This window comes from Bufo gargarizans, chromosome 6 (assembly GCF_014858855.1).
Source record: "Bufo gargarizans isolate SCDJY-AF-19 chromosome 6, ASM1485885v1, whole genome shotgun sequence".
In the NCBI taxonomy this organism is placed as follows: Eukaryota; Metazoa; Chordata; class Amphibia; order Anura; family Bufonidae; genus Bufo; species Bufo gargarizans.
In genome coordinates, this window is record NC_058085.1 from 254,355,867 (window position 1) to 254,382,021 (window position 26,155).

At 44.3% G+C, this 26,155-nt stretch overlaps 1 protein-coding gene across 2 annotated transcripts in view; it reads right to left on the reverse strand.

Annotated features, from left to right (window-relative positions):
• Positions 1–26,155, reverse strand: part of PTPN1 (protein tyrosine phosphatase non-receptor type 1) — a 96,568-nt gene that overhangs the window by 56,906 nt on the left and 13,507 nt on the right. The gene's annotated exons all lie outside the window — the stretch shown is intronic.

A 26,155-nucleotide genomic window follows, 5' to 3' on the forward strand; every position in this document is an offset into this window, starting at 1 on the left:
AGTTTGGGGGAAGTGAATGTTCTTATTTTCCAGAATATAAAAAAAATAACCTGAGAAATGAGGAATCCGAAAATAGATCTGAACACACTTCGCTGGAAATATAAAAGGCCAATCGTGACAGTGAATGAAGGGGAAAATTCCAGATGCTTTCCTTATAATAAAAGTTTCCCTCAAATACGTTGCCTGTATTGTTAGCGCTGCAGGTACAAATGTGAAGTGGGTCAAGTTCACAAAAGTCAATCCGTGCGTTTCAGTGTTGGACCGCGCTGCTGTTTCTTCACTGAAAGAAACATTCTTTCCAGCATAAAACCATTCACATCCCTGGACATAGGGGAAAACACCAAACTTCCACGTGTAAGCTCCTCTTATTCAACACACTTCTGTGGAATCTCAAGAGGGCGCACCGATAGTGAAGTACTGATAACTCTACTAAAAGTGGTTTATTGTACTCACAAACAAATTCTTTGTAAAAGCATATCAAAGTTGTTAAGACACTAATCGTCCTCCTGCCCAACCCGAGTTTAGCTTTTGCGTTTTTATCAGGGGCGGGTATCCAACCCCTTACGGGGATGTCTTAAATTCGGTAAAAGTGTCCCACCCTTTTTTACCCTCCACCAATAAAAGCTTATACACTCTTTAAAACACATAAAATTATATTTATACAAAATACCAGTATACCATCATTTAATAAATAAATTGAACTAAGACAACAGAATCAATCACAACAATGGGTAAGATGGGGAAGAATTTTATCTAGAAGGGTGGGAATTGGCTAATACATTATATTTACAAAAAATGATCACTGTAATATCATTACAAGATTTAACAGTGATCATTGTGATTGGAATACCCCTTTAATAATTCTGTCTAATACCCAGCATAAACCAGAAAATACCTTGCAAGGGACTATCTTCCCATACTTCACTAGTTTCATTCATAAGAACTCTCCAGCATCATCTACCACGTGATCTGATCACGCGAGGGTTTCTTCCCGATCAATAACGACACATCTCTCATTCATTAAAAGATCCACGCTTCCAACTCCGAAGTAAATAATCCCAGCATTGTGTAGCTCGCGGTGCATTCAAACCAAGCAGCGTTTTAAATCGTACTCAACATTCAGCCCTTGCGGTTGGAGCGTAACTAGGTTAAACATCCATTCTACCTCTTTTCGATTAACGTGCGCCATGGAGTCCCATCCCCGCTCATGCGCTTTCACCAATTCTATATCAGTGAAGGCTAATCCTTTCGGTGGGCATTCTTAAAATAAGGAGACACTATGTGTCTATAATCCTTTCTTGATGTTTCTGAAGTGTTCTTGTCTGCGCTTTCACATGTGAGATTACCTTTTATTTAAAAAAAACAACTGATCTTTCTTATTGGAACAAACTGTCATCACTTCTCTTTTTAAATTTTCTTTACTTCTATTTTTGCATGGAAGGCAGAGGCCACATTCCCTTTTTTCAACACAGTAGTTAGAGGTGCCGCACTATATACCAGGCGATTCCTGAGGTTCAGGGCTTTAAAAAAAATAAAAAATTACCTCTGGACATTTTGGGTTTTCTTTTCCCAAAATAGGGTCATTTTTCAAGACACCCCAGTTTGTCCGAATGGCGTTTTTAAGTAAACCCATGTTAGTGTTGTACTGAGTGAGAAAGGTGAACCTAAAATCCTTACTTTTCTTTGTAGCCCTTTGTTCTTTTAATTTTACACCCCCTTCTATATCATTACTGTATCTATCTAAAACTTCTTCATCATATTTCTTTTCCAAAAAGCGCTCCTTAATAACCTGACTCTGATCTCTAAAATCTCTATTTTCTGTGCAATTATGGTATATCTACCAGGAAAATCTAGGAAAATCTACTGAAGTAGCGCTGATATTAATAGTGAATCGGAGATTGCAATCATTCATGTTCAGTTATGAAATAAATTCCTCCAGACCTTGCCTCTCCCCTTGCTATATCGATGATTGCCTGTTAATATAGAGTCGCCACGATATCAACTCCCCTTTCTGCGTAAAAAAATAAAATAAAAAAATAAAATAAAAAAATAAAAAATAGGACTGATTTTCTCTTTTTCCCAGAGGGCCATAAATAAATTGGGGAAGCTTGGGGCGAATTTCGCCCCCATCGCCATCCCAGTGCACTGTAAATAATAAGTGTTTTTAAAAATAAAATAATTATGAGAGACAAAAATCTAGGCAATATAAAATACATTTCTTTTGCAGGTTGTTCATAAGGGGATCCCCAGTCAATGCTTCCTCCACCCCTCTGAGACCCAGAGTTTTTGGAGAAATCATATAGAGGGTTACGTCTGCTGTAGCCAACCACCTATCAGCACTACTAATCCCTAAATTATCAACCAGTTCTATGACACTTCTAGAATCTTTTAAATATGATGGAACCTGTGTTACATATCTCTGCAGAAAAAAATATAAAAAAAAATCAACGTACTCAGTCTGCTTGTTAAAGAATTAATCCCTGCAATGATGGGTCTCCGGGGGGGAGGATTTGCAATCTTTTATGAATTTTAGGAAGGTCATAAATCACTGGGGTGTTTAATCGCCAGATAATCAAGTTCTTCTTTTATGACTTCCTTTTTATAACCTTCCCGAAGAAGCTTATACATCTTCCCTTTAAACTCAATTAGGGGATTATTTCTCAGGATTCGATATGTCTTTTCATCCAATATCAATCTCTGCATCTCCATTATTACCACTCCCTCTCCTTTATCCGCAGGTTTTATCACAATATTAGTGTTTTTTTTCAAGATTTTTTAATGCCATTTTTTTCTTCACTAGTCAAATTATGTTGTCTGGGTCTCGTATCTAAATTCTCCAATTCTCTTAACATTCCTCTTTTGAAAGCCTCGATACAGTCATTGTCCCAGTTTTTGGGGAAAAAAATCTTAATTTATTACACAGCTGAGTGTGAATGATTCCATTCACACGCTCTGCATTTTTGAGGGGAGGTGCCTGCTTATTAATATGGTACTTGGCAATGTTTGATTTCATAATATACTTATGTATATCTAAGAAGACCTTGCTTAGTTTGAATGTACCGCCGAGGGCTACATAATGCCAGGATTATTTACTTTGGAGTTGGAAGCGTGGATCTTTTAATGAATGGGAGATGTGTAGTTATTGATAGGGCAGAACCCCTCGCATGATCAGATCACGTGGTAGATGATGCTGGAGAGTTCTTTTGAATAAAACTAGAAGTATGGGAAGATAGTCCCTTGCCAGTTATTTTTGGGTTTAGGCTGGGTATTAGACAGAATTATTAATATAGGGATTATTTTGTCTTAGTTCAAATTATTAAATGATGGTATACTGGCATTTTATGTGTGTGTGTGTGTGTGTGTGTGTGTGTATATATATATATATATATATATAAAATATTTTATGCGTATGTGTTTTAAAGAGCGTATAAGCATTTATTGGTGGAGGATAAAAAAAAGGGTGGTACACTTTTACCGAATTTAAGACATCCCCATAAGGGGTTGGATACCCGACCCTGATGAAACGCGAAAGCAAAACCCGGGTTGGGCAGGAGGACGATTAGTGTCTTAACAACTTTGATATGCGTTTTTAAAAGAATTTGTTTGGAGTACAATAAACCACTTTTAGTAGACCTGAGTTATCAGTACTTCACTATCGGTGCGCCCTCTTGAGATTCCACAGAAGTGTGTTGAATAAGAGGAGCTTACACGTGGAAGTTTGGTGTTTTCCCCTATGTCCAGGGATGTGAATGGTTTGATGCTGGAAGGAAGTTTTTTTTTCAGTGAAGAAACAGCAGCACGGTCCAACACAGAAATGTCTAGATGCTTTCCTGACTTAAAGGGCATCTGTCAGCAGATTTGTACCTATGAAACTGGCTGACCTGTTACATGTGCGCTTGGCATCTGATGGCATCTGTGTTGGTCCCATATTCATATGTGCCCGCATGGCTGAGAAAAATGAAGTTTTAATATATGCAAATGAGCCTGTAGGAGCAACAGGGGCATTGTCATTACACCTGAAGGCTCTGCTCTCTCTGCAACTGCTGCACCCTCTCCACTTTAATGGACAGGGCGAGGCGCGATGACATTTTCACTGTCTGACCCTATCAAACTGCAGAGGGCACAGCCGTTGCAGAGAGAGCAGAGCCTTCAGGTGTAATGGCAACGCCTTCGCTGCTCCTAGAGGCTCATTCGCATACATTAAAATATAATTTTTCTCAGCAATGTGGGCACATGTGAACAAGGCACCAACACAGATGCCATCAGATGCCAAGCACATATGTAACAGGTCAGCCAGTCTCATAGGTACAAATCTGCTGACAGATGCCCTTTAAACCCAATTCAGACAATGGGAATTTCCGCCCGTTTGCTATCTGGACTGTACCTGCATAGCACACAGACCCATAAAGTAAATACTACCATTCACACTTCAGTTTATCAGCAGCTTTCCCTAAAAGCCAGAAAACGGCGTGCTCTGTAGTCTGACAACCTGCAGTCGTCTCTAGCATAGAAGCCTACTATATACTATTTTAGGCCGAATGCACGCGGCCGTGGAACATGGACGTGAATGGTCTGTGGTATCCCGGCCTGCCATCCTGCTGACAGCAGGAGCGCACGGTGTCATTGGTTGCTACAGTAATACACTCGTATACGAGTGTATTACTGCACTCAGTAATGACACGGTATGCAGTAAGCTCCCTAGTTCCCTCTAGTGGCTGCTACAGGCAGCCACAATGTTAGGCTTTATAGGGATTGTCCAGTCTTAGGGCCGAGAACCCCTGGGGTCCTCCCCTGTCCCCCTGAATAATAAAAGCCACTCCCCTGTCCACAGTCCCGTTGCTGCTCCATTCACAGCCACTTATGGTCCCCACAGGACTAGGAAGCAACTTGGTCCTGTGACCACTGCAGCTAATCACAGGTCTCAGCAGTCACAGTGGCATGAACAGTACATCACAGCCATAGTCTTCTGTTCTTGGATCTTATGGGATTTTATTATTTGAAGGTGGAATAAGATGTGTCATGTAGGGCTGAAACGATTACTTGATTGAGTAATTTGACACACAAAAATCATCGATGTAAATTTTTTGCATCAAGGATTCATTTGTGTCATGTGACCACGGAGCGGGAGTGAAGCGCTTGCTATTACTTACCACTCTGTGGTCACTTGCCGGCCCGTACCGCGCTGCACTGGATCCTGACACATCGTCAGGTCAAAGTGCACGTAAGCACGCACTATGACCCGACGCTGCGTGACGCCAGGATCCAGTGCAGCGCGCGAAGAAGAGTAAGGAGCTGTGGAGCGGCACCCCTACAGGAAAGGTAAGCATTTTATTTAACTGGAGCTGGGGACATGACATTGAAGGGGGACACAGACTGGCTGATCTGATGGCACTGGGGGACACGGACGGGCTGATCTGATGGCACTGGGGGATATGGCAATGGATGGCATGGAAGGGCTGATGGCACTAGGCGCTATAGCACTTGGGCTGATCACACAGGGGGAACAAAGGGTGTAGGAGGTCTGATGAGTTTTTATAAAGGAAAACAGTCTATTAATTCACTTTTTCTTATGAGATTACTCTATCGTAAAAAAATAAAATAATCAATAGAATACTTGATTACTGAAATAATCGTTTACAGCAGCCCTAGTGTCATGGCAAGGCTGGTGAGCAGCAGTCTGACCACAAAGTCTGTAGCCGATACAATAATAACATCATCCACGAGTTCGTTAGAGGGGTTGGTAAATGAACAACCTGCACAGTGCTCCAGATGGCGACCAAAATGGTCGCCAATGCGACTTAGAATTTACAAATGGCGACAGGACTTTTTAGTCTTGTTGCCATTTGCGACTACTAGACCCACTGCTGCAACTCTGCAGTTCAATCACGGGAGACAGGATCGTTCACATCAGGAGCCGCTCTGCAGCAATGATCGCCGATGCGGGGCTCCTCTAGGTGTTCTGCAGTATCATCAGCACGAGCAGAGTCTGGCCTCTTTAAGAGGCCGTGACCCTGACTGTGAAAGGGGGCGTGTATTAGTTATGTGACCTTGACAGGCCGTGGTTAACCCCTAGTTGGACGTGTGACAGCATCGCCTGTGTCCTGCTGCTGTAGCTGTGTGTTCCCAGGACTGGTGCGGGACAGGCGGGTAGGTGTTGTGCTGGGGGTACGCCGCGCGTTCACTGTAGTGGCAGCTCCGATTGGGTCTATTGGTTCTGGAGAGGCCGAGGAGGAACAGAGGCTTCTCCTCCCTGTACACAAGAATGGGATGGTATAGGCTGCTCTGTGCATGTACAGTGCCTGAGATCTGCTGGCTCCATAGCTCCCTTGCTGTAGATATATACAGTACAGACCAAAAGTTTGGACACACCTTCTTATTCAAAGAGTTTTCTTTATTTTCATGACTATGAAAATTGTAGATTTACACTGAAGGCATCAAAACTATAAATTAACACATGTGGAATTATATACATAACAAAAAAGTGTGAAACAACTGAAAATATGTCATATTCTAGGTTCTTCAAAGTAGCCACCTTTTGCTTTGATTACTGCTTTGCACACTCTTGGCATTCTCTTGATGAGCTTCAAGAGGTAGTCACCTGAAATGGTCTTCCAACAGTCTTGAAGGAGTTCCCAGAGATGCTTAGCACTTGTTGGCCCTTTTGCCTTCACGCTGCGGTCCAGCTCACCCCAAACCATCTCGATTGGGTTCAGGTCCGGTGACTGTGGAGGCCAGGTCATCTGGCACAGCACCCCATCACTCTCCTTCATGGTCAAATATCCCTTACACAGCCTGGTGGTGTGTTTGGGGTCATTGTCCTGTTGAAAAATAAATCATGGTCCAACTAAACGCAAACCGGATGGAATAGCATGCCGCTGCAAGATGCTGTGGTAGCCATGCTGGTTCAGTATGCCTTCAATTTTGAATAAATCCCAAACAGTGTCACCAGCAAAGCACCCCCACACCATCACACCTCCTCCTCCATACTTCACAGTGGGAACCAGGCATGAAGAGTCCATCCGTTCACCTTTTCTGCGCCGCACAAAGACACGGTGGTTGGAACCAAAGATCTCAAATTTGGACTCATCAGACCAAAGCACAGATTTCCAATCGTCGAATGTCCATTCCTTGTGTTCTTTATCCCAAACAAGTCTCTTCTGCTTGTTGCCTGTCCTTAGCAGTGGTTTCCTAGCAGATATTCTACCATGAAGGCCTGATTCACACAGTCTCCTCTTAACAGTTGTTCTAGAGATGTGTCTGCGGCTAGAACTCTGTGTGGCATTGACCTGGTCTCTAATCTGAGCTGCTGTTAACCTGCAATTTCTGAGGCTGGTGACTCGGATGAACTTATCCTCCGCAGCAGAGGTAACTCTTGGTCTTCCTTTCCTGGGGCGGTCCGCATGTAAGTCAGTTTCTTTGTAGTGCTTGATGGTTTTTGTGACTGCACTTGGGGACACTTTCAAAGTTTTCCCAATTTTTCGGACTGACCTTCATTTCTTAAAGTAATGATGACCACTCGTTTTTCTTTACTTAGCTGCTTTTTTCTTTCCATAATACAAATTCTAACAGTCTATTCAGTAGGACTATCAGCTGTGTATCCCCCTGACTTCTCCACAACGCAACTGATGGTCCCAACCCCATTTATAAGGCAAGAAATCCCACTTATTAAACCTGACAGGGCACACCTGTGAAGTGAAAACCATTTCAGGTGATTACCTCTTGAAGCTCATCTAGAGAATGCCAAGAGTGTGCAAAGCAGTAATCAAAGCAAAAGGTGGCTACTTTGAAGAACCTAGAATATGACATATTTTCAGTTGTTTCACACTTTTTTGTTATGTATATAATTCCACATGTGTTAATTCATAGTGTTGATGCCTTCAGTGTGAATCTACAATTTTCATAGTCATGAAAATAAAGAAAACTCTTTGAATGAGAAGGTGTGTCCAAACTTTTGGTCTGTACTGTATGTGCAGGCTACATGCAACATACAGTGTAGTGCAGGCTACATGCAACATACGGTATAATTATATGTATTTAAATTTGGTGACTCAATTTTTCCGTTTAGTAGCCAATGGCTCCTAGGTATTTATTTTAGTCTGGAGCACTGGTGCATCATCTATCCAGAAGACAAGTAATGCAGGACTGTGGGGAATCTCACTACTGGGACCCCCGATCATGAAAATGGGAGCCCATGATGATACTTCTTTGTGATCAATGCTCAATTCACTACATGATGAGATTACTATAGTTGAACCCAATACTCTGCATTCCCATAGACAGTGAATGAAATAATGGTCAAAGAATACTGACATTATTATCCGCTGTGGTAACAGGAGGGAACCTCTCAGTAGGTGCACACCCCCTAATCCACCACCTCGACTATGTTGCTGTGCTCTTTAATAGCTTTAGCATCACGCTTTCACATCACCTGTATGATATCACAAGCAAAAAAAAAAAGTTGGAATCATCCATGTGCCATATGCACAGTACATGCGTCAAGTCATCTGGGTGGTGCCATAAAGTCACACAGTCCAGGCTGAAGCCGTATCTCCTAGGCATGAGCAGTGAAGCAAGATGTACTCAGCGAATGCACAGGTGAGGCCAAGAGAAGTGCACTGCGCTTGCCCACTAGTCATGGCTACTTCCCAGTATGGCAGCACTCACATTACAAGTAGCAGGCAATATGCATACAGCACTAAGATGATTTTAACAGTTTTTATACAATGCAATATTAGACATGATGCTAAATCCATTAAAGGGCACAAAAACACAGGGGTGGTGGTTTAGGGGGTGTAAGCCAACTGACGGGTCCCCTTTAAATGTTTATCTGTTATTCTTTGCAATGTTCACATAACTCTACTGAGTATCCCCTAAGGACTACGAACTCCTGAAGTTACAGGTCCAGTGACTGCTGCACATTTGCAGATGACCGGTGATCTCGTTTTCACTCACAAGCTCCACTACCAGCCTCTCTGCAGTGAAAGTGCAAGTACCCGGCAGCTTCCTTCCAACTTTACTGGTGACCTTTGTGCCAGCAAAGGTCAGAGACTTCTCTGAAGTGTGCGGCAGAACATCCTCTCCCCCACACACAGCAGATGTGCAACCTCTTCCCCTAATTTCCGGATCTAGCCGCTTCACACGGTCAAACTCGATGGGTTTTGCAGAAATTCTAATGTGCTCAAGTCAAATATTAACCCAAGGGAAAACAGAAGGGAAGGACAAGCTTCTGCCACCGGAGGATGACTGCGCTGCCAGGGGGTAAGGAGCTGGTACTGGGTTAGAGAAAATAATCTCTTCATCCCAGGACCATGGAAATAACCCTTTCATGGAAGAACTGGGCACAGCAGCAGCTTCTGCATTAGCTCTCCCTATAAGGCCTCATACACATTGCTGTATCCATTTTGTGGTCTGCAAAAACCACGGAAAAAAAACCAGAAAAAAAAAAAACCTCAAAACTTGTACTCGTATTTCCTTGTTGCCCCCATAGATTATAATGTCTCCTTGATGCCCCCATGCAGTAATATCTCTTAGTTGATCACCGTTCCCCCCAAATCTGATGAAGCGGCCGTCCCCTCTGCTGCTTCATTCATTCTCTATAGGAGTGGTGGAGATAGCAGCGATCAGCCATCTTCACCGTTCCCATAGGAAATTGGACATCCTAGTGGAAAACCCTGATAAGTGGTTTGTTCAGAGTGTGCCCATTATAGGTGCACATTGTCAGGAAGGGCACCATGGCATCATTAAGATGCTTTTCAGTCAAATAAAACATTGGGGGCCATTTACTAAAGACTGGCGCTTCCCATATGGGTCTTAGTCCCTACACACTACAGACATATTACCGCAGCCCCGGCCTGTCTGTGCAACAGCCCCCAGAGTGCAGCGACTGTTCTCAGCCCCGGCCTGTCTGTGCAGAAGCCCCCAGAGTGCAGTGACTGTTATCCAGCGCCAGTCTCCTGGGGGTTTACAGACACTAGATGCCATTTCCTTGTGACCTAAAGGACTTATACTCCCATGACTAGGGTTGTCACAATACCAAAATTTTGATTCAATTTCGTCCCATAAAAAAGTAATGCAATACTCGACACCACGCAAAAGAAAAATTAAATGCCAAAAAAAGTCCATAATAGAACAGTCCTATCCTATTTTTTAGGGGAGAAGGAGACTAAAAAAATATGGAGAATAAAGTGTTTTTTACTTTTTTTTTCCTGTTACGGCGCTCACCACATAGGAGATATTTTTCTATACTTTAATAGTTTGGACTTTTTCGGACATGGCAATACCCAATTTATTTTATTTTATTGTTTATATATATTTTTTTATGTAAAGTGGGTAATGGGGTGATTTAAAATTACATTTTTTTTACTTTATTTAATAACTATTAGCCCCCTTATGGGCCTAGAACCTGGGATCTTTTCATCCCTTGTCCTATTCACCCCAATAGGATCTAGGACTTTACCATGGCAGCCAGGGCTTCAGTAGCGTCCTGGCTGACATGGTAACCGACTGGAGCCCTGAGATTTCAATGCTCAGAAGCTGCCACTGCATCACCAATGAAGAGGAGAGGGGACCCTGTAGCCACTGCCAGCAATGATTATAAGTGGGGCTTGGGTGCACTGTGCCACCAATGATTATAATTTATAATACTGGGGTATGAAGGGGGCGCACTGTGCCATCAATGAATGTAATTATTCTCATAAATACAAATATAGACTGCGGGTGCCAGCCATATCACACAGCCGGCATCCGGCCTTAATGACAGGGATCCCGCCTGAACCGTGCCCATTAGCCCCTGAGGTGCCGCATTTGAGGGGTAAATGCCTCGGTTCAAAGGATCGCCGCTTCCTGTGATTGAGACCGGGTGCCGGGTATGGGATACGGCCGGCACACGCAGTCTATATTTGAATTGAGGGCAATTCTCATTGGTGGCGCAGTGGCCACAGCCCCTCTCCTCCTCCTCATTATTATTACCTTCTGACTGGTCGTGCAGCGGCAGCCGGATCACAGTGGGGAGGGACTCTCTCCTTCTCCACTGTGCCGGCTGTAATGTACGCCGGACGTTATAGAGACATTCAGCACTGTGACGTGTGTCTGCCCCTATGACGTCACTAAAATACAGCAGTAATTAAGAAATTACAATATCGCTGTTTCTAAATACCGCGGTATATCGTTAATACCGGTTTATTGCCCAGCCCTAGCTCTGCATCTCAGGACGGACAGAAAAACGCTGCAGGCAGCGTTTTGGTGTCCGCCTCCAGAGCGGAATGGATAATGATCAGAGGCAAACTGATGCATTCGGAGCGGATCCTTTTCCATTCAGAATGCATTAGGGCAAAACTGATCCGTTTTGAACCGCTTTTGAGAGCCCATGACGGATCTCACAAACAGAAACCCAAAACACTAGTATGAAAGTAGCCTAACAAATCTAGGCCCAGCCCTGTACCTCACATGGATCCACATTATTTTCTCTGCTAGATTTATATCATGCTGAAAGCTCAGGGGGAGTGTCTTTTCTGCTGGAGCTCAGGGGGCGTGTCCATGTTCTCCCTATCACAGCTCAGGAGGCAGTTGAAGGATGAAACTGAGCATGTGTGGCCTTCTCAGTGAGCAGGTCAAAGAAATAAAAAAAATAAAAAAACAAACAAACAGCAGGTGGCGCTATACAGATACATTTTATTGAATAACTCAGTGGCTATGCTAAATTTTTAATAACATGTTACAAAAGTATTCAGAGCCAGGTGCTGGTTTGAAAACTGTAGAATATTTTTTGTGGGAAAACCTGTTTAAGTCAGTCTTACTGCCTCAAAGTATACCAAGAGGAATCTTCAAAAATTAATTTCTACTATAAAAAAAACTTTACCGAACTCTGGATCAGTACCAAGTGGTACCTTGGAACCGAACCAGAGTTCGGTGAAAGTTTTTTTTACTGTAGAAATGAATTTTTGAAGTTATTACGCAAAGTCTTTCAAGACTTCGTGAAGTAATAACTTTGACTCATCGGAGCCAATACATTCTAATGCTGTACGGCGCTCCCGCACCGTACAGTATTCTAACAAAGTTTTATGCAAATAGACGTCGGATGTTTCATCCGAAGTCGATTCGCTCATCCCTAATAGTAACAATACATGAGTAAGTGCCTTGTATTAACTTTCTCTACATGATAAATACCACTTGCTGAAGTGACACAATCCCTTTAAATTTAGATCACCTGAGAGAGAATAAATGGCCTCAAGATGAATTCCTCTCATATTTGGGTGATAACTGAACAGATCATAAGGTAATCATTCCACAATATCCCAGGACAACACACTGCTTGATGGGTAAAAACTACCCATGTTTTCAAGTAAGATGGTCATGGCTATTACACACAATACATAATCCCATCTGGGAAGGAACTATAGCTCTGTGCACCCCGAACCTCCAGCTTCATAAACTAAATGCAAACCTACAGTTAAGGCGAGATGAGAGGGAACAGGATGGGAATTCCAAAAAGATTTTCAATACCATTCAGGATAGAAAGTAGTGTGGGATCTTTGGACAGAGTACATGTGTATGTGTATATATATATATATATATATATATATATATATATATATATATACACACACACACACACACACACACACAGGCCATGAAAATAGGAGATTACCCTCAGGATAGGGACTGCTTTGCTGGGTCTGGACTTGCTGTGTGTGAGGAGCGTTGATGTATGAGCAGGTTCTGACACAGGCCCCTCACAATGATTCATGGAGGATAAAAGATTTTTTAAGGAGCGTCTGAGCACAATATAACCTCATGCAGGGTGTAATACACTGACACAAGCAGAGAGGATTGTGGGGTATGGGCTAAGAACGATACATGAGGTACAGAGGATTCTAAGATGTGGGTCAGGGATGATACATGGAGCAGAGATGATTCTGGGATGCTTGTCAAGCACGTTACATCGGGCAGAGAGGATTCTGGGTTTTTGGTCAGGGACATTACATGAGGCAGAGGGATTCTGGGATGTTGGTTGGGGATGTTACATGTGGCAGAGAGGATTTTGGTATATAGTTAAGGAGCATTACATGAGGCGGGGGGATTTCTGGGGTACGGCTCAGGGATATAACACAAGGCAGATTAGAGTCTCAGATGTGGGTATGAGACGATCATACAGGTGTCAATAACATTACACACTTGTGAAACCATCAGCAAGAAGGGAGTAGTGCAGATTCACAAAGTACAGTGACCCGCACAGCTGAGGTGCACACATTAAAACGATACAAACGCACTTTAACCACTTCAACCCCCCTAGCTGAAACCCCCTTAATGACCAGGCCACTTTTTACACTTCTGCACTACACTACTTTCACCGTTTATTGCTCGGTCATGCAACTTACCACCCAAATGAATTTTACCTCCTTTTCTTCTCACTAATAGAGCTTTCATTTGGTGGTATTTCATTGCTGCTGACATTTTTACTTTTTTTGTTATTAATCGAAATGTAACTATTTTTTTGCAAAAAAATTACATTTTTCACTTTCAGTTGTAAAATTTTGCAAAAAAAAATGACATCCATATATAAATTTTTCGCTAAATTTATTGTTCTACATGTCTTTGATAAAAAAAAAATGTTTGGGTAAAAGTTATAGCGTTTACAAACTATGGTACAAAAATGTGAATTTCCGCTTTTTGAAGCAGCTCTGACTTTCTGAGCACCTGTCATGTTTCCTGAGGTTCTACAATGCTCAGACAGTACAAACACCCCACAAATGACCCCATTTCGGAAAGTAGACACCCTAAGGTATTCACTGATGGGCATAGTGAGTTCAAAGAACTTTTTATTTTTTTGTCACAAGTTAGCGGAAAATGATGATTTTTATTTTTTCTTACAAACTCTCATATTCCACTAACTTGTGACAAAAAATAAAAACTTCCATGAACTCACTATGCCCATCACAAAATACCTTGGGGTGTCTTCTTTCCAAAATGGGGTCACTTGTGGGGTAGTTATACTGCCCTGGCATTTTAGGGGCCCAGATGCGTGAGAAGTAGTTTGAAATCAAAATCTGTAAAAAATGACCGGTGAAGTCCGAAAGGGCTCTTTGGAATGTGTGCCCCTTTTTTGCAGCCTAGGTGGGCAAAGGGGCCCACATTCCAAAGAGCACCTTTAGGATTTCACCGGCCATTTTTTACAGATTTTGATTTCAAACTACTTCGCACACATTAGGGTCCCTAAATTGCCAGGGCAGTATAACTACCCCACAAGTGACACCATTCTGGAAAGAAGACACCCCAGGGTATTCCGTGAGGGGCATGGCGAGTTCCTAGAATTTTAAATTTTTTGTCACAAGTTAGTGGAATAGGAGACTTTGTAAGAAAAAAATAAAATAAAAAATCATCATTTTCCACTAACTTGTGACAAAAAATAAAAAATTCTAGGAACTCACCATGCCCCTCACGGAATACCTTGGGGTCTCTTCTTTCCAAAATGGGGTCACTTGTGGGGTAGTTATACTGCCCTGGCATTCTAGGGGCCCTAATGTGTGGTAAGTAGTTTGAAATCAAAATGTGTAAAAAATGACCTGTGAAATCCTAAAAGGTGCTCTTTGGATGTGTGCCCCTTTGCCCACCTAGGCTGCAAAAAAGTGTCACACATCTGGTATCGTCGTACTCGGGAGAAGTTGGGGAATGTGTTTTGGGGTGTCATTTTACATATAGCCATGCTGGGTGAGAAATATCTTGGCAAAAGACAACTTTTCCCATTTTTTTATACAAAGTTGGCATTTGACCAAGATATTTATCTCACCCAGCATGGGTATATGTAAGATGACACCCCAAAACACATTCCCCAACTTCTCCTGAGTACGGCGATACCACATGTGTGACACTTTTTTGCAGCCTAGATGCGCAAAGCGGCCCAAATTCCTTTTAGGAGGGCATTTTTAGACATTTGGATCCCAGACTTCTTCTCACGCTTTCGGGCCCCTAAAATGCCAGGGCAGTATAAATACCCCACATGTGACCCCATTTTGGAAAGAAGACACCCCAAGGTATTCAATGAGGGGCATGGCGAGTTCATAGAATTTATTTATTTTTGGCACAAGTTAGCGGGAATTGATTTTTTTTTTGTATTTTCTCACAAAGTCTCCCTTTCCGCTAACTTGGGACAAAAATTTCAATCTTTCATGGACTCAATATGCCCCTCACGGAATACCTTGGGGTGTCTTCTTTCCGAAATGGGGTCACATGTGGGGTATTTATACTGTCCTGGCATTTTAGGGCTCCTAAAGCGTGAGAAGAAGTCTGGAATATAAATGTCTAAAAAAATTTACGCATTTGGATTCCGTGAGGGGTATGGTGAGTTCATGTGAGATTTTATTTTTTGACACAAGTTAGTGGAATATGAGACTTTGTAAGAAAAATAAAATAAAAATAAAATATCTATTTCCGCTAACTTGTGCCAAAAAAAATGTCTAAATGGAGCCTTACAGGGGGGTGATCAATGACAGGGGGGTGATCAGGGAGTCTATATGGGTGATCACCCCCCTGTCATTGATCACCTCCCCTGTAAGGCTCCATTCAGACGTCCGTATGTGTTTTGCGGATCCGATCCATGTATCCGTGGATCCATAAAAATCATACGGACGTCTGAATGGAGCCTTACAGGGTGGTGATCAATGACAGGGGGGTGATCAGGGAATCTATATGGGTGATCACCCCCCTGTCACTGATCACCCCCCCTGTAAGGCTCCATTCAGACGTCCGTATGTGTTTTGCGGATCCGATCCATGTATCCGTAAAAATCATACGGACGTCTGAATGGAGCCTTACAGGGGGGTGATCAATGACAGGGGGGTGATCAGGGAGTCTATATGGGGTGATCATGGGTTGATAAGTGACAGGGGGGGTGTAGTGTAGTGTTGTTTTGTGGTACTTTACTGAGCTACCTGTGTCCTCTGGTGGTCGATCCAAGCAAAAGGGACTATCAGAGTATATTAGACGCGGTTATCAAAACAGCGTCTAATATACCTGTTAGGGATTAAAAAAAAAAAAATCGCATCTCCAGCCTGCCAGCGAACGATCGCCGCTGGCAGGCTGGAGATCCTGTGTCTTACCTTCCGATCCTGTGAACGCATGCACCTGTGTGCGCGCGTTCACAGGAAATCACGGCTCTCGCGAGATGACGCGTATATGCGTCACTCTGCGCAGAGCTGCCGCCTCCGGACCGCGGATCTGCGTTAGGCGGTCCGGAGGCGGTTAAAGGGAACCTGTCACCTCCTAAAAAACATCCCAAGCTGGCAGCAGTACCTGAGAGTAGCCAGCAGCAGGTTTGTAACGACCCTTTTCTTTCTGCAGGTAGTTAAGCAGAAGCTGCAAAAGCGATATTTAATCCCCTGCCGGTGCACTTCTCTAGTCAGGCTTAAAGTCACGGTAACCACGCCCCCTTCCCTGCCCCTTTGCTGTGATTGACAGCGCTTATGCAAGACAGTTCGGCTGGCTTTGCCGAACTGCAGCTCTGAGTCACAGCGAAGGGGCAGGGAAGGGGGCGTGGTTACAGTGACTTCAAGTCTGACTGGAGAAGCGCGCCGGCAGGGGATTATATATCGCTTTTGCAGCTTCTGCTTAACTACCTACAGGAAGAAAAGGATAATTACAAACCTGCTGCTGGCTACTCTCAGGTACTGCTGCCAGCTTGGGATGTTTTTAGGAGGTGACAGGTTCCCTTTAAAGCAATGGATATAGTGGGACTTCTTATGGTATATAGATTACACTTTAGATATAGGTTTATAAAAAGCAATCATGGCGGCGCAATATCTACTACAAGACGCCCCCTGCGTGTAGAGGAAGCAGGAGAGGTGACACATGGGAAGTGCCATCACCAGCATTACTGGCACAGAGCTACAGGTGATGACAGGCGGCAATGTCTCAGCATCCTGATGACCCCACATCTGTGCCTCCTGAAAGTTCAGACTCAATTACCAGCACAGAGGAGTCATAATAAAAGCCGACATACGCCGCTCCACACCAACTGCAAGACTTCAAAAGAGGCCAAACCCAGGGAATGAGGCGCTGCACTCACCTTTAAAGGTTATTAAGCTTGATGCAGAACAGAAGGGCATGTCCCTACAAACTGATCAGCGTGTACACGCCTTCAGCATCCCTAACTAGGTCCCATTCCCCATCTGTAAGTGATCACCTAATAGACCTTCTGCTCTGTATATTAGTGGCGGACCTATTGCTGTGTTCTACTGACACATAGGTATAAATACCATCCAGAAATAAAAAAAAGACGGAGATATTCCCATAAAATACTTGGACTTTCTTAAATCTACAACTTAGGCTACTTTCACACTAGCATTTTTTGAGGATCCATCATGGATCTGCAAAATAGCTTCCGTTACAATAATACAACCACATGCATCTGTCATGAACGGATCCGGTTGTATTATGTCTTCTACAGCCACGCCGGATCCGTTTTCTATTGTGTCAGAGAAAATGGATCCGTCCCCATTGACTTACATGGTGTGTCAGGACAGATCCGTCTTGCTCGGCACTACATTGCGGACAGAAAAAACGCTGCGTGCAGCGTTATTCTGTCCGCCATGGGGACGCAACCAAACAGAACGGAATGCATTTTAGTGCATTCCGTTTCGTTCAGTTTTGTCCCCATTGACAATGAATGGGGACAAAACTAAAGCATTTTCTTCCGCTATTGAGATCCTATGACGGATCTCAAAAGCGGAATTGAAAACGCACATGTGAAAATAGCCTTACAACGAATCCGCAATAAATCTTACAAGGAATCTATGTGTGGTAATTATGGGATCTGACAATCATCTCACATCGGTGCATGCACAGGCTGTTTCATTCCCATATTAGAGGCTCCTGACCTCAGTCCAAGAGGCCGCAAGTGCAAAGCCAACGCCATGGGGACAATGAGGGGGATTTATCAAAACTGGTGCAAAAGAAAACTGGCTTAGCTGCCCATAGTAGCCAATCAGATTCCACCTTTTTATTTTTCAAAGCTCCTTTGGAAATTGAAAGGATCAATCTGATTTGTTGCTATGGGCAACTAAGCCAGTTTTCCTTTGCAACAATTTTGATAAATCTTCCCCATTGTCTCACAGGCCGGTCACACATGATACTACGTGACATTCAGCTATGGTATATCAGATAATTATCAGATGGAATTCCTCTTCTGTAATCTACAGTAAACGTTTTCTGCTTTTATATAAATAAAGCTTCATCATATGATAAAACCACAACTTTTCAAGAGCTCCACTTGCTGTCTGTGAATAATGCATTTCACCTGCAGTAGCACAATGCATCCAACAATAAGGACAGTGAAGAGATTTTTGCTGCTGCTTTATAGGGATGAGCAAACTTGTGTTTCAAGTTGGGGGTTATGTAAGAATCCGTTATGACAGATGGTGGACGCTGCAATGATTATTCCTTTGGTGGGTGTTGAGATATATACATACATGCAAACACATGCATGCATGTATAATATATACGCATACATAGATAGGCACATTATAGGATGATGTGCCCAACATCTGCACACATCTGTCCTTAAGCTCATTGTGGCCTCTGTGGGGAATACATGTGCCCCCTTATACATCCATCTCCTTATACATGTGCCCCCTTATAGTCCATAGGCTCCGTGTGATATCCCCTGATTCACCTGAAACCAGAGGTATCAGTGTGAATGTGCCCCAAGCATTCACACTGATGCCATCTGGTTAATTGCATCAGAATTACCGGACAAGAGTCCAGTCATCCTGCATGCTTCAAAGAACTCCGATTCAATAGAACTGGGAGAAGGAAGAGCCGAGCTGCCCCCCCTGAAGAGGATCCCCCCTGGACAACGAGCATACCTGGAGGGCCGAGTACCACTATCCCACCAACGATCCTATTCCCCATACGACTATCCCACCAACGATTAACCCTCATTTTATCCTATTCCGCATACCGCTATCCCACCAACAATCACCACTACCTCTACCCACTATCTGCCTATATTCTATCCCACATCCCCCTGAACCACCAATCCCCTGTCCTATCTTAACCCTTATATACCCCTACTCCTGTTCCACCTTTACCCCTGTTCCTACCATTAACCCCTACTATTCCCCTGCCTGCTGTACCCCTACCCTTCACCAACACCCTACCCTAACCCTATAGGAGCAGCTGCTCCCTATTCTGAGTTAACCCCTGCAACCCTGTGTCTGTGGCCTGCATTTACCCTTGCAGCGCCACCTTAAACCCTTTTTCATAGGGATAGTTTTTAGTCCAGGTTGGGTGGGCTGCTAATGTATGTGTGTGTACTGTATAGTTAGTTTGTGGGTGGAATTTGGGATTGTGTAGTGTAGTTTAGTACTGTATTGTTAGCACATTGCGTGCGTTGTGTACTGTAGGTGTTAATAAATACTGTGTGTTATTTGTACCTACTGTGTAACGTGTTGTTATTAGCGGTAGCTAGCTCAGTTAGGTGCTTGCAGCTAGTTTAGTGATTAGCATAAGGCCTCATGCACACGGCCGGTTTTTTTTTAACCCCTTAAGGACACGGCCCTATTTCACCTTAAGGACCAGGCCATTTTTTGCAAATCTGACCAGTGTCACTTTAAGTGCTCATAACTTTAAAACGCTTTGAATTACCCAGGCCGTTCTGAGATTGTTTTTTTCGTCACATATTGTACTTCATGACACTGCTAAAATTGGGTCAAAAAAGTTAATTTTTTTGCATAAAAAAATACAATTTTTACCAAAAATTTTGAAAAATTAGCAAATTTCAAAGTTTCAGTTTCTCTACTTCTGTAATACATAGTAATACCCCCAAAAATTGTGATGACTTTACATTGCCCATATGTCTACTTCATGTTTGTAGCATTTTGGGTATGATATTTTATTTTTTGGGGATGTTACAACAAGGCTTAGAAGTAACTTTTGAAATTTTTCAGAAATCTTCAAAATCCCAAATCCTTTTTATGGACCAGTTCAGGTTTGAAGTCATATTGTGAGGCTTAGATAATAGAAACCTCTCAAAAATGACCCCATTCTAGAAACTACACCCCTCAAGGTATTCAAAACTGTTTTTTCAAACTTTATTAACCCTTTAGGTCTTCCACAAGAGTTAATGGCAGATGGAGAAACAATTTTGAAATTTCTATTTTTTGGAAAATTTTTCCAATATAATAAATTTTTTCCAGGAGTAAAACAAGGGTTAACTGCCAAACAAAACTCAAAATGGGTTGCCCCGATTCTGTAGTTTGCAGAAACACCCCATATGTGGTCGTAAACTACTGTTTGGCCGAACGGTAGCACAAAGGAGGGGAACACCATATGGGTTTTGGAAGGCAGATTTTGCAGGACTGGTTTTGTTTATACCATATCCCATTTGAAGCCCCCTGTTGCACCCCTAGAATAGAAATTTCAAAAAAGTGACTCCATCTAAGAAAGTACACCCCTCAAGGTATTCAAAACTGGGTTTACAAACTTTGTTAACCCTTTAGGTGTTCCACAAGAGTTAATGGCAGATGGAGAAACAATTTAGAAATTTCTATTTTTTTAAAATTTTCCATTTTAACCCTTACTTTATTACTGGAAAAAAATGGGTTAACAGCCAAACAAAACTCAAAATGGGTTGCCCTGATTCTGTAGTTTGCAGAAACACCCCATATGTGGTTGTAAACTACTATTTGGCTAAACGGCAGGACATAGAAGAAGGGGAACGTCATATGGTTTTTGGAAGGCAGATTTTGCTGGACTGGTTTATTTACACCATGTACCCTTTCAAGCCCCCTGATGCACCCCTAGAGTAGAAACTCCATAAAAGTGACCCCATCTAGGAAACTACGGGATAAGGTGGTTGTTGTTTTAGGACTATTTTGGGGTAAATTTGATTTTTGGTTGATCTATATTACTCTTTTTTGAGGCAATGTAACAAAAGAATTAAATTCTAAAATTGTTTCTACATTCGCTATTTAGTTTTGTGGAACACCTAAAGGGTTAACATAGTTTGTAAAGTAACTTTTGAATACCTTGAGGGGTGTAGTTTCTTAGATGGGGTCACTTTTTTGGAGTTTCTAGTCTAGGCTACATCAGGGGGGGCTTCTAAATGGGACATGGTGTAAAAAAAAAAAAAAAAAAAAAAAAAAAAAAAATGTCCATCAAAATCTGCCTTCCAGAAATCGTATGGAGTTCCCTTCGTTCTATGCCCTGCCGTGCGGCTATATAGCCATTTACGACCACATATGGGGTGTTTCTGCAAACTACAGAATCGGGGCAATAAATATTTAGTTTTGTTTGGCTGTTAACCCTTGCTTTATTACCGGCAAAATGGATTCAAATTGAAATTTTGCCCAAAAATTGGTGTTTTGGCACCGTTTTTATTTTATATTTTTAACACCGTTCATCCGAGCCTTTTGGTAAAAAGTTATTTTTATAGCGACGACTTTTACGCACACGACGATGCCCAATATGTATGGCTCTCAGACTTTGGAGACACTAAGCAGGCATCCTAAAACTGCGGCCCTCCAGATGTTGTAAAACTACAATTCCCACCATGCCCTGCTGATGGCTGTAGGTGGTCTGGGCATGCTGGGAGTTATAGGTTTACAACATCTGGAGGGCCGCAGTTTGAGGATGCCTGCACTAAAACTAATATTTTTGGGGGAAAGAAAAATTGTTTCCGTGTCTCCAAAGTCTGAGAGCCATAGCGTTTCATGTTCTCTAGTGCAGTGTTTCCCAACCAGTGTGCCTCCAGCTGTTGCAAAACTACAACTCCCAGCATGCCTGGACAGCCTTTGGCTGTGCGGGCATGCTGGGAGTTGTAGTTTTGCAACAGCTGGAGGCACACTGGTTGGGAAACACTGCTCTAGTGGACTGTTGGGGATTATAAAAATTTAGTACTCCATGGAAGTGTGATACTCCCTGAAGCAATCGATAACGCAGAGGCCCAGATGATCGGGGCACGTGTCACATTGAGTAGTGGTGTCCTTCCGTATCCCCCTCTTGTGACACACTCTGCACTTTTTTTGGGTTCGTCCCTTCTTTCCAGTATGGGGTGGTGCTGTTACCGTGGATTGTGGACAGCATAAGGACATCCCTCCTGTCCTTATACCTGACCAGCAACAGGTTTCCACTGGTAAGTGCACGGGTCTCACCCCTGGGGATAGGTACCTGGAGGGGGTAGGCAGGGAGACCGCGTTGATTTTTCCGCACGGTCCCACAAGCGAACGTGGATCTGGCGGCAAGGGACCTGAACAAGGGAATGCTGGTATAAAAGTTATCCACGTACAAGTGGTAACCATTATCCAGCAGTGGGTACATAAGGTCCCACACGAGTTTCCCGCTAACACCCAGAGTGGGGGGACATTCTGGGGGTTGAATACGGGAATCTCGGCCCTCGTACACACGAAATTTGTAAGTGTACCCTGAGGTAGTCTCACAAATTTTGTATAGCTTCACGCCATACCTCGCCCGCTTTGTGGGAATATATTGGCGGAAACTGAGTCTCCCCTTGAACGCAACGAGAGACTCATCAACTGCGACCTCCCTTCCAGGTACGTAGGCCTCCATGAATTTGGCCCCAAAGTGATCGATGACCGGCCGTATCTTATACAGCCGGTCATAGGCAGGATCACCTCGGGGTGGACATGCTGCATTATCGGAATAATGCAGACATTTCCGGATGGCCTCAAACCGGGAGCGTGTCATGACCATACTGTACAGTGGGGTCTGGTACAGGACGTCCCCACTCCAGTATTGCCTTACACTGGGTTTTTGGACTAGACCCATATGCAGCACGAGGCCCCAAAATGTCCGGCGTCCAGCCACCGGGTCTAGCCAAAAATGAGCCTGGGTTTTGAGCGACAAACTGTTGGGCGTACAGATTCGTCTGCGCCACCATCTAATTCACCAGTGGGTTACTGAAAAAAAATAAATAAAAAATTGTCTATTTCAGTAAACCCCACTGTGGGAATCTGGATTCCAGGATTGCCAGCAAAATCCGGAATCTCAGGCTCAAAGTCCACTGGGGGACACCAACTAAGTTCATCGGCAGGGGGCTCCGGTGGACTTATTTGGTGGGTCGGGAAACCAGTACGAACCCCAGGGCGGCTCGTACTAGGGTGGGCCACAGGATCCCTAGCATGCGGGGCCCCTGGCTCCGCCTGGCGGCGTCTCAGCCGCCTTGGTGGCTCATCGTCATCCGATGATGATGAGGAGGATGCTGATGATAAAAGGAATGTGGGGTCATCCTCATCCTCACTGGGGCTCTCAGAGTCGGAGGCAATCTGGGCGTATGCCTCCTCGACCAAGAACATCCGGCGGGCCATGGGTGTGTGTGCGTGTAGGTGTGCGTGTGTGGAAAACTTTATTATATGTGCGTGTGTGTGGGGGCAACGGGTGTTCGCGTACTAAAAAAGGCAAAAAAAAAAAAAAAAGGGCAAGTGTTAGGAAAAAAAAAAAAGTTAAAACTTGCTGATCAGCGGTACAACGCTGATCAGCGGTGGGGCGGGCGATGCGCTAACAGTGGACGGACGCTAAAAAGTGCCAGCCAGTCAGCGCACGCAGAAAAAAAAAAAAAAGTGGTGGTGAGGGGTCTGATAGATGGAAGTTTGGAATAAAAGTACTTTTTCTTTTTTTTTTTCCTAACTTACTTTTCCCTTCTTTCCCTGCCTAACGGTGCCTCTCCCTCACTGACCCTAACCTACCTGGGTGGCGATGGGTGCAGGAGGGTGGTGGATGGCGAGTAGGGGGACACAGGAGCTGGTGCTAGACGATGCTGCACGGTCAGGGTGCTGGACAGGAAGAGGAGGGGAGAGAGGAGCGCAGGAAGTTTGAATCTCGCGCCTCTCTCCCCTGCACCAATCAGCACCCTGGACAGCGGCGTTCAGCACCAGGGCCAGCACCGCCTCTCCAAATGCACGGACTGTGATTGGTGGTGTATAATTACGCCACCGATCGCAGTCTTTTTCCGGTTCATCGGGTCACAGGACACCCAAATGGACCGGAAACGCAGAAAACCGCAGGTCTGAATTGACCTGCGGTTTTCTGCGATCGCCGATACTGGGGGGTCAAATGACCCCCCCCCCTGCGTTGTTACGGGATGCCGGCTGAATGATTTCAGCCGGCATCCCGTTCCGATTAACCCCCGCGGCGCCGGAATCCCGATTTTAAGTCAGGACGTACCGGTACGTCCTGTGTCCTTAAGGGGTTAAGGTCTGCAAAAACGGGGTCCGTAGGTCCGTGACCGTTTTTTTTTGTCCGTGGGTCTTCATTGATTTTTGGAGGATCCACGGACATGAAAAAAAAGAGTCGTTTTGGTGTCCGCCTGGCCGTGCGGAGCCAAACGGATCCGTCCTGAATTACAATGCAAGTCAATGGGAACGGATCCGTTTGACATTGACACAATATGGTGCGACTGCAAACGGATCCGTCCCCCATTGACTTTTAATGTAGAGTCAGGAGTCCCTTTTATACCATTGGATCGGAGTTTTCTCAAATCCGATGGTATATTTTAACTTGAAGCGTCCCCATAACCATGGGAACGCCTCTATGTTAGAATATACCATCGGATTTGAGTTAGATCGTGAAACTCAGATCCGACAGTATATTCTAACACAGAGGCATTCCCATGGTGATGGGGACACTTCAGGTTAGAATATACTAAAAAGAACTGTGTACATGACTGCCCCCTGCTGCCTGGCAGGTGCTGCCAGGCAGCAGGGGGCAGGCCCCCCCCTCCCTCCCCTGTAGTACTGTAGATTCATTGGTGGCCAGTGGGCCCCCCCCCTCCCTCCCCCTCCTAATTAAAATCTCCCCCCTATCATTGGTGGCAGCGGAGAGTACCGATCGGAGTCCCAGTTTAATCGCTGGGGCTCCGATCGGTAACCATGGCAACCAGGACGCTACTGCAGTCCCGGTTGCCATGGTTACTTAGCAATTTGTAGAAGCATTATACTTACCTGCGAGCTGCGATGTCTGTGACCGGCCGGGAGCTCCTCCTACTGGTAAGTGACAAGTCATTAAGCAATGCGCCGCACAGACCTGTCACTTACCAGTAGGAGGAGCTCCCGGCCGGACACAGACATCGCAGCTCGCAGTTAACTACAGGGGAGGGAGGGGGGGGCGGCCGCACTGGCCACCAATAAGTTAACTACAGGGGGGGGGGGGGGCCGCACTGGCCACCAATGAGTTAACTACAGGGGAGCAGCAGAGGGCAGTCATGTACACAGTTCTTTTAGTATATTCTAACCTGAAGCGTCCCCATCACCATGGGAACGCCTCTGTGTTAGAATATACTGTCGGATCTGAGCTTTCACAAAGTGAAAACTCAGCTCTGAAAAAGCTTTTATGCAGACGGATCTGCGGATCCGTCTGTGTAAAAGTAGCCTACGGACCACGGACGCGGATGCCAACCTTGTGTGCATCCGTGTTTTTTCATGGACCCATTGACTTGAATGGGTCCGTGAACCGTTGTCCGTCAAAAAAAGGATAGGTCATATTTTTTTGACGGACAGGAAACACGGATCACGGATGCGGCTGCAAAGCGGTGCATTTTCCGACTTTTCCACGGACCCATTGAAAGTCAATGGGTCCACGAAAAAATAAAACCGGAAAACTGCACAACGGCCACGGATGAGGCCTAAGGCATAGCGAAAGTGTTATCTTTAATAAAGGTATAAATAGACGACTCTTATTTATGAATATTAAGTATTGATATTTGCATAAATATTGGTAATTAATATTCCCCCTTTACAGTGGGCGACCCGTGCTGTTGTGGGATGACTCTTAGGGCTCATGCACACGACCGTATGCCCTCTGAGACATACAGTCCGTGAGCGGGCCACATGTCCTGGAGCGGCATACATCGTGCGCACAGCATCGTAGGTTACTATGAAACTGGGTGCCTCGGGCCGCCCGTGGGGCTACTGCCCTGCACTCATATGACCATATAAGTGCAGGACAATAACCTCGCGGGCGACCCGATGCGCACAGTATCATAGTAACATATGATGCTGTGCGCTCCATATATGTCACTCTAGGACATATGGCCCGCTCTCGGACCGTATGTCTTGGAGGGCATACGGTCGTATGCATGAGCCCTTACCCTAAGTTACTGCAAAAAAAGAAATAAATAAAAAATGCATTGACAATGCAGCCTGAGATG